This window comes from Apis dorsata, unplaced genomic scaffold (genome assembly GCF_000469605.1).
Source record: "Apis dorsata unplaced genomic scaffold, Apis dorsata 1.3 scaffold_470, whole genome shotgun sequence".
Lineage (NCBI taxonomy): Eukaryota > Metazoa > Arthropoda > Insecta > Hymenoptera > Apidae > Apis > Apis dorsata.
The window spans coordinates 292,748-302,227 of NW_006263709.1; the positions used below are offsets into that span (position 1 = coordinate 292,748).

A 9,480-nucleotide genomic window follows, 5' to 3' on the forward strand; every position below is an offset into this window, starting at 1 on the left:
GTAAATGTGACGCAATCGGTGAATATTGGAGAAGAAAAAGGAAGAGACGAAAAAGAAAAAGATGAAGACAAAAAGGCAAGGAGATAGAGAAAGAAAGAAAGAAAATATGGAAGAAGAAGAAGAAGAAAAAGAAGAAGAAGAAGAAGAAGAAGGAGAAAAAAGTACCATGCAAACAGATAAACACTCGACGAGGTAGAAAATGGCTCGGTCGGTTTTGTGAAGGCGGAGCAGAAAAAAAGAGGAACGATGCAAGTGATATATACATTGGCTTTGTTCTAAAAACGTCGATACCTTTGGTTGTTCCGAGTAACGTTCAAGGTATAACCAATGGTCGTGTAAAACAACCAAGGACGATCTTGATTCGGAGAAGAATGGTCGCGTTGCGGTCGAGATGTTTCTAACTTTTCAATCGCAATACCGGAAACGAGAAGCACGAGATATATCATTCGTATAAGTAATCGAAGATCCGGTAAGAATTTCAGATTTTCGTGAAAACAGCAATTGAATTGTGATATGACTGTCTTTGAAAAGGACAAATTTTTTTTTTTTATTTTCGTTGGATAAATGGAATCGTACAATATTTTTATTCAATATTTAAAATAAAAGCAAACGAAACTTGATGTCGAAGAAGGATAAAACTTAATTTCTACGATTGCTCTCACTTGTTGAACAGTCGATGATCTAAAAATGAATTTATATATATATAAATTATTTTTTTTTTTTTTGAATATTTATTAGATTGAATTGATTGAATTCAATTTCTCAAAATGTCAGTTAATGCGAATTAATTGCTTCTGTTGCAATATTAAAGTATAAAGTTTTTTTCAGAGCAGCAATATTTTATCTTAAATAATTATTAGCCTTATCGACCGCTGTAATTATGAGAAAACCCAACGGCGATAATTCCAGCCTCCACACATGTTTTTTTTTCTCTCTCTCTTTCTGTCCCTAAACCTTGGCATAATTTATTACTCTATTGCCTCTATTTTCCTAGTTGGATATTTAGCGGTTGCCATTTCTCCAAATTTGTCTAACCAATCTCTTAGTCTTTTTCTCCCTTTCAAATTAATACGCTCGAGTATCCACCCTCGAGCATCTCGAAGTCAGAATTTTTTGTTAACATTCAAATTGCTATAGACTTTTGTGAAACAAACATCTCTTCAAGTTCAAGAATAAACATGTATCTTTCAATACGCGTTTTGTTTCTCACTTTCGTTCGAATTGACATTTTATTTCAAAAAGACTTGACTAATTGTTAATTTGTAACTCGAGTTAGAGATGAAGAAATCGTTCACCAAATCTTTCATGTTGCAATACTTTTTATTTTGATATCGTTGTACTTAATTAAACCCAATTCTTTATATACTTATAATTATTTTATTATTATTATAATTATAATATGCAATTATTACAAAATCATGATCTGGATATCTAGCGTAGAATCGATTTGCACAATTTTGTGCAAAATGGCGCAAAACAGGTGATCGAACATGTGCAGGATTATGGGCAACCTGTTGCTATTCAAAGTTAAATATCGAAATTTTCTTGATTTTTTGTTGTAATAAAAAAAATAAAAAAATCTTTTACGTCTGTAAGAAAATCAACAGCTATTTTTCTTTTCGTCTAAGAAAATTATTTTCTACAAAAGGTAAAATAATTAATCATCATCATATCTAAAAATAGTTACAAGTCCTACTCAACATTCTATAATTACACATTGAACCACTATGAATATCGTAACAAAGAGAAATTAATATTGTATTATGACATAGATAGCTATTTGAAATATAAGAAACTTGTATTAATGGAGTCTAAAGGCGAATATAGATTATCTTTTTCATCAATTAACATTTAGAAATAAAGACATATTTTAAGACGGTTATAAGTAAATACATAGTTCGTCGAAAGAACCGCAATAAATATAAACGAGCTATTAATACTCTAAAAGAAAGTGGAAGATAGATATAATATTTCGAAGAGAAATTTGTGCTCGGAACGAACATAAAGATAAAGAAATTTCTCTCTTCTCATTTCTTATCCTCTTATAATAATATTTTTAGCCTATATTATTTTGTATTAGTAATAATTACAATAACGAATTGCTTATATCATTGCTTATATCATATTACAATCTATCTTTTTCCAACGAGACTTTTTTCAATGATATATTATAAATCAAGAATATGGAAGTCGAAAATATGGAAAGGCAACGTTGTTACTGTTGATGTTAGCAGAAGCACAACTTTCCATCCCTTGGGCTTCTGCGAGGGAAGTAACCAAGCTAATCGAATAAACGACAGATTGCATGCTAAATTGCAAAATCATCGCGTAAGACGAGTTAGTGCTTCGGTGTTTGTTCAATTATGTTTCTTCCAGTGTTAAATAACCAGGTATTCGATTACTTATTTTAAGACCTTCTCCTTCAAGGCCTCTAATAATTATCAGAGTAATTATTCGATCATCACTAACTGATTTTTTCCTCTTCTTCTCGTTTTTCCTTTCCTTGCTCTCCAGCGTTTTATTCGCGGATATTTCGCAGAATAATCTTTATTTTATTTTAAGGGATAAAAAAATGTTACAAGTCGCGAGTCTAATTAAATACGAAAAGGCAAATATTTCAGAAATCGAATAATTAATCTCGATAAAACTAATGTGCTTGTAATAATACTGGTGTTTATAAAATTATAATGAAGATTGTAAATCTTAAATGTATATGAGCATTAAAAGTAATTTTCTTTGTTAAGTATGCTTTGTGAAATTAATAATAAGAAAATAATGAAATTTTATGCTTACGTATTATTCGTTATGTATTGTTTACTTGCAAATAAATTGCAATAGAAATTAAATATTGCGATAGTAATGAAAAGATACGCGGTAAACGCGTATATGAATCCAATTGAGGAGCTTTTCGGATTATGGATATTTCTCGAGATATTGTAATATCTTTTTCCGAGTATTATAATTTTATAATCCATGAACTTTACTATATACGCTTCCAATATTTTACACGATTCGCTGAGATAGAAAAAAAAAAAAAAAAAAATTAAATGAAAAAGGGACATTTTTCTCGAGAAATATCCTTTCTTTTCGATTTAATATTTTTCAAATTACATAATTACGAAAGAAATAAAGAAATTTTTATTTTTATCGATAGAAATATCAATAGAAAAATTATTATCAATTTCTATTTTAACTCGAGTATCTCAAACATGAAACTTTGAATTAGGATAAAAAAATTATATTTATTCAACATTTCGATTAACAAATCAATAAATATCGTGCTTTTAAATACACCCACATGCGCATGCAATTTAAAACCTTTTAAAGAATAACCGCGAGTAAGATAACACGTGAGCATAAGTCTACCGCAATTTCATCTAAAAACTTTATCTTGTTTCTGAAACTTTCAATAAAAGTGTCGATAACTATTCCCCAGAGAAACGGCGACGCCAATGGCTTTTGTATCATCGAAGATTCTTCGATTTATTACCAATTCCTTTTCACAAAAGTTTAATTTATATCCGTTTTCTTCTTTTGTTTTAATTATAATTATTTGCTTTTTCTAATAAAATTTTTTTGTATTTAACACGCATTTCGATTCTTTCAACGTAACAAAATAAAAAGAGATTCAAATAGAAGATATAGAAAATTCAGATGTTAATCATTTTTCTTTTTTTTCTTGTTCATTCTGAATTTTCATTTTCTTTAAAATTTTTCATTTTATTTTAAATATAATTATACATTTTAAATTTGTCAATTAATGGTTATTAATAAAATTATAGAATAATTTAAAAATGTTTTCTCTTTTTTAAAATACTTTTTCATTTAAAAAAATATTTATGGTTACAACTCTATTTCATTGGTTAACAATTCACATGCAACAGAAATATATTTCAATTTTAGACATAGATGATAAAAAATAGATTTACAAAAATAGATTATTCATATTTCATAACTTATTATAATATAAATATATAATTTAAAACATTATGAAATTAAATGTTATGTGTTTTAGATTTTTTAAACAATTTAACCCTGCATTTAAGAATTGCATTAAGAATTAAGTTTTCTGTTTATAAAGATATGAGAAATGAAATGTTTGTATTTAAATGATCGATCAATGCAATTTTGAAGTCTCATATTACCCATCTTGCGTTATTACAATTTTATAACTTCGAATCATCGCGCATCAACTGATATTCATTCTCTGAAGCTATTGAATTATTATTATACAGCGTGTCTAGTTTATTTTGAACCGTTCAAACATGAATAATATAAATTAATAAAATGAAAAAAATAAAATATGAAAAATAAAATGAATAAAAACGTTTCAAACAAACATTGTTTTATATTATGCAGTATTACAAATTTTTTTACACTCGTGAATAAAGTTATATGAAGTTATATTATATCAATTCAAATTTTGAAAAGTGGAACCATATAATTTTTATTACGCTAATCGATGCAACTTGTTACTTCTTAAAAAACATTAAATTATTTATGTCGAAAAATTTTTAGTTTGGAAGATATTTTAAACAGATATTACAGTTTATAAAACTTACTATATGAAAGATAAGAATTATAATATTAATATCACTTTGCATGTTCTTTTATACACTTGACTTTTATATACTAAATTTTCAAATTATAACATTTTCCGAAATGAAATATTTTTTAAAATTAAAAATTTTTCGAAACGAATAATTTAGCACTTTTTTCTAGGAAATTAATTAATTATAAATTCATAAAAATTATATGTTTCTATCTAAAAGATTAATCTTTCCTATTAAAAATTATTAATATTACACAATTTCTTTACATACGGAACGATTTTTTGTCTAAAATATTTTTTATGGTATTATTTTATTATTTTATTATATATTATTATATAATAATAATAATTATTATATTATTAGTATTTTATATTTTAAGTATTTTATATTTTCTAATCATGTAGTTATTATAAAATTATAAAATATAACAAAATAATATTTGATAAATTTGTTGAAAAAATAATATTAAAGAAGAAAGTATAATAATAAAAGAACTATGTATTATGATATATGTATATGTATATCTTTTTATTATATATATTTGAATTTTCTTCTTATAAGTATATTTGAATCTTATGTATATCTTATTTATTGTTATTTGTATCTTTCATATTTTTCGAAATATTTGAGCGTTCGAGATAAAACGGATACATTGATTAGAAACATCGGATGTATGTATATTTATCGACATTTTACGTGATATGTGAATGTTGAAAAGCGTTACTTGCCACCGGATTCGTTTCACTTGTACCGTTCCTCGTAATTACTCGAGGTATTAATTATTAATCAGAGCAGATTGTCGCGCGTTGTCTTTCGTATCGATTACGAGTTTAGTGATCATGTCGTGTTCAGAGAAAAATCTAAAGATTAAAGAAATTGCTTCGATCAACATTTTCGTAGTTGCTAGTTCTGCTTCGAGAGTCTTTGGCTGATTATTTGTGCACGATTTCCAAAATTTTATAGATGAATGCGGTTATTAAAATGGAAATAAAAATGAAAAATATGATATTTATATACTTGTTATTTAAAAAAAGAAAATTTTTATTATTGTGGAAATTGTGAAATTGTTCATTGTAAAATTTATATTATATTATGAAATTTTTATTAAATAATTAATTTTATTCACATATTAAGTCAAAATAAAGTAATTGTTAATTATAAATATATAATAATAAATTATAAATAATATATAATATGTAAATATTAATTTATGAATTTCTATTATTTATTCAAGAAAAATTTTTGTTGCTTTTTTTTGTAGCAGAAGAGAATGATAAAAAAAATATAAAAAAGAAATTTTCATTAAATTACTTATTTTATTTTGCTTAATAAAGGAAAAAATTGTATATAGTAACTTTATAGAAGATAAGATTTCGAGAAATAAAAAACTGTTCTTTACTTTTAATGAAAATTATATATGTAGATAATAAAAGAAAATTCAAAGAAAATAAAATTTGAACGTGAAATTTTTATTTGAAAATTTTTTTAGAAAAATTAATCATATTTGTAGAAATTTATAATTGTATCTATAATTCACATCCAATTTTAGATCTAACAATTATACAAACATTATATCTTCATACAGGGTGTCTTATGAAAAAATTAAATAATTTTACTTATATACTGATAGATCAATCTGAATTAAAAATGTTACATATATTTTTGATTTTGATTTTAATTCATTTCAAAAAATAGATTCTATATATAAATAACTGAAATAATAATAATAATAATAATAACTTTTTATTTTTTATACATTTCTTATATCTTTTTACTTGTATGAGTTAAAGAAGACGATTCTTATCTCATAAATATAAATCTATTTCATGATATGATAGACTATGCTATGGGCATTTAAATCATCAAATTAACTCTTTTAGATTTTTCTAGGATTATATGAAACAAAAGTGAACAGCAATACAAGTACAAAATTAATAAAAATATGCAAAAAAAAGTAATATAAAAGTATATAAAATAAAACTAATATAACATAACTAATATAAAACTATAATATAAACTATAAAACTAATATAATTAATATAACACATAATACAAGAAACAAAATTAGTAAAATAAAATAGCAATGAACAACGTTAAAATTTCGAAAAAAAAAGAGGAAGACTATCATTTTTAACACTTCTTTTAGCGTATATGAATAAAAGAAGAGAATATTATATATTTAGAATTTCTTTTTTTAAAAATAAATAAAAAAATAAGTGTGTAAAAATTCATACGATATGACAGTTACATATGATTTTCTTTGATTCAAAATGATAAATAATATCAGTAAATCAAACATTACAGATCAAACAACTGATAAAATTAAAGTTATTCCGTTTCCTCTCTTGGGACATCCTGTATATATAAAACTTTTATCATATATACATATATATATATATATTTTTCTATCATAAAGAAATGATAAAAGTTTTCTTATTTTTTATCTATTTATTTCCATTTCCAAAATTACATGTATATATAATTTAAATTCAAATTCAAAAATACCAAATAAATATATACTATAAATTCTCTTGTAATCAAATTATAAAAGATCAAACCTATTCAAAAAAAAAAAACAAATGGATAGTATATACAATATTATTAATATCATATATTAACATACAAAAAAGTAATAATTGCTGTAGAAAAATTACGTTTGTTTTTATGGCAAGTTAAAGCAGAGTTAAATAAATCAGAGTTTGTAATAAATCGTAATAAAGCTCCAGTAATTATAAAATGTATATTATTTATTGTAAACACAAAATGGCATAGAATTATACCATTGGTAGTTTGCTGTTGGTTTTGAAATGACGTGAACTAACGGCAACCAATTATAAATTCTTGAAATAATGCACAACTACGATAATGCACCCAAAAACGTAACTGGGCATTTTTAAATTCTGAACAAGTAGTTACAGATTTTAAAATGATGTAGTAGACTTTATCCGGGATTTGATGTGCAAATTTAATATAGGCACGCATATAATCAATTATTATTATTTATATCATATCACATTTTTTTCAATCGATGTATAATTAAAGTTTCTTCTCGAATTATCGAAATGAACTAATTCGAAAGCAAATGATTCCCTTTGCAATTATATTACGATGAAATTTATGAGAAATAGATGAGAATTTAATATACTACTTCGGTACAGAAACGTATCCCCCTCCTCTTCTTTCTTTTTTTTATTTTTGAAAGAAAAAATGATAATACGAATGTTTTACGCGTAATTATGATCGCCATTAATTGGTATTTGGATGCCGCTGTTGTATCGCATATCACGTATCATACGAATTACAAGATTCTGTGATTTCAAAGGAATTCCCTATCGCGTTGAATATCAAACCATTGTTAAATATTGTTGGGAACTAGGTGATCGAAACATCCAAATGATATTTGAGAGTAAGTGTAATAAAATTTCATAAAAAATAAATTAAAAAAAAAGAAATACGCTAAGAAAAGAAGAATAAAATATGTATATTCGTAGATATATACACATATATATATATGCACATGTATGTATGTAATTTTCAGTAAAAATTGTTTTTTTGTAAAAAAATTTTTAGATATCTGATAAATAGATTATCGAAATTAACTATTGATTGTTTCTATTGTTGTTTAAAGACATATCACATTTTGATTATAGATAATAAGTTTATATAAAATTAAAACAAAAATTAAAATATTAATATTTTTTTAATATTATATATATCTATATAAATCTATATTATGTTATATGCACAAGATATTTTAATTATTTAAAATATCTTCTTTACTTTTATATATAATAATATATTTAGAATATTTATTGCACACAAAAAAATTGTCATAGAAAATTTTATATAAATATAAAAATTCCAAAATTATTAATATTTTAATTAAAAATGGTTTTAAAAGAGTACTAAATGATGTTCTTTTTGTAACGTTACGTTTTTAAGATTTTTTCAAAATTATTAATATATTGCATTATTAATTAATTATATTGCATCATGTAACAGTGAAAAAATAAGTTTAGCAATATCTAATTTAAATTTAATATAAATCTTCAAATGATGCCAAAAATCATTAAAAAGAAAATTTAGATATTTCCTCTTTAATTGAGCTCTATAATCAAAAATTGAAAAGCAAAATCAAATTAACGAAAAAGAACTACATTCCACATATGAATAATAAATTAATTCTGTTTCCTGATAAATAAGTTATAAATAATAAAAGATTCTTTTACTCAAAATATTGTTATAACACGTACAGTTCCATCATATTTGAAACTAGAAAGAACTTTGTCATAGCTATCGGTATCAAATGTCTTCTCTCTGACTGAAAAATAACTTGCTAAAACAAATTATGATATACTGTTGGTCATTATTTGTGTTTCGTATAGTGATGTATATTCCCACTCAATTTTATTTTTTTCCGTATTTCCATTATTCCAATTTTTACATTTTGTAATTATAATATTTCTTTATCTTAAGATAAAGTTTCGAATAATTAAAGAATGAAAATAAATAAATTTTATTTACACCGTATATTATTATGTCGATTAAATTTACCATCGTACAATTGCTTATTAAACGACGATAAACAACAAAGAATGGTAGAAAGAACGAGATAACAGTATATCGGTGTTGTACCCCATTCTCTTATCGATAATCTCTATTCGTATATGGCATGGACAAATGTAAAAAGACACAGCTGAGGGATTCATGTCATCTTGCATGTACGTGGTTGAAAAGAATAAATTTGCTGGAAGATGGCTCTTCTTTTTTTTCTTTTTCCGCTTTCTTTTTATATACATTGTATACATGTATATTGCCTTCGGTATATGTCACATGACATTTGTGTGAAACATTCACGTATTAAATAACTGTCTACGTTTTTTTTTTTTTTTATATATGACGTATGAGGTGCTATGATATAACGTGC

At 24.2% G+C, this 9,480-nt stretch overlaps 1 protein-coding gene across 2 annotated transcripts in view; it reads right to left on the reverse strand.

Annotated features, from left to right (window-relative positions):
- Positions 1 to 9,480, reverse strand: part of LOC102678512 (tachykinins) — a 31,500-nt gene that overhangs the window by 12,997 nt on the left and 9,023 nt on the right. Inside the window, exon 1 of one of the 2 annotated variants that reach the window (XM_031512556.1) lies at positions 292 to 308. The exons of the other annotated variant lie outside the window; for it this stretch is intronic. The gene's annotated coding sequence lies outside the window, so the exon portion shown is untranslated. Of the gene's footprint in view, positions 1 to 291; positions 309 to 9,480 lie in introns of those variants that run through there. 2 annotated transcript variants of the gene reach the window in all.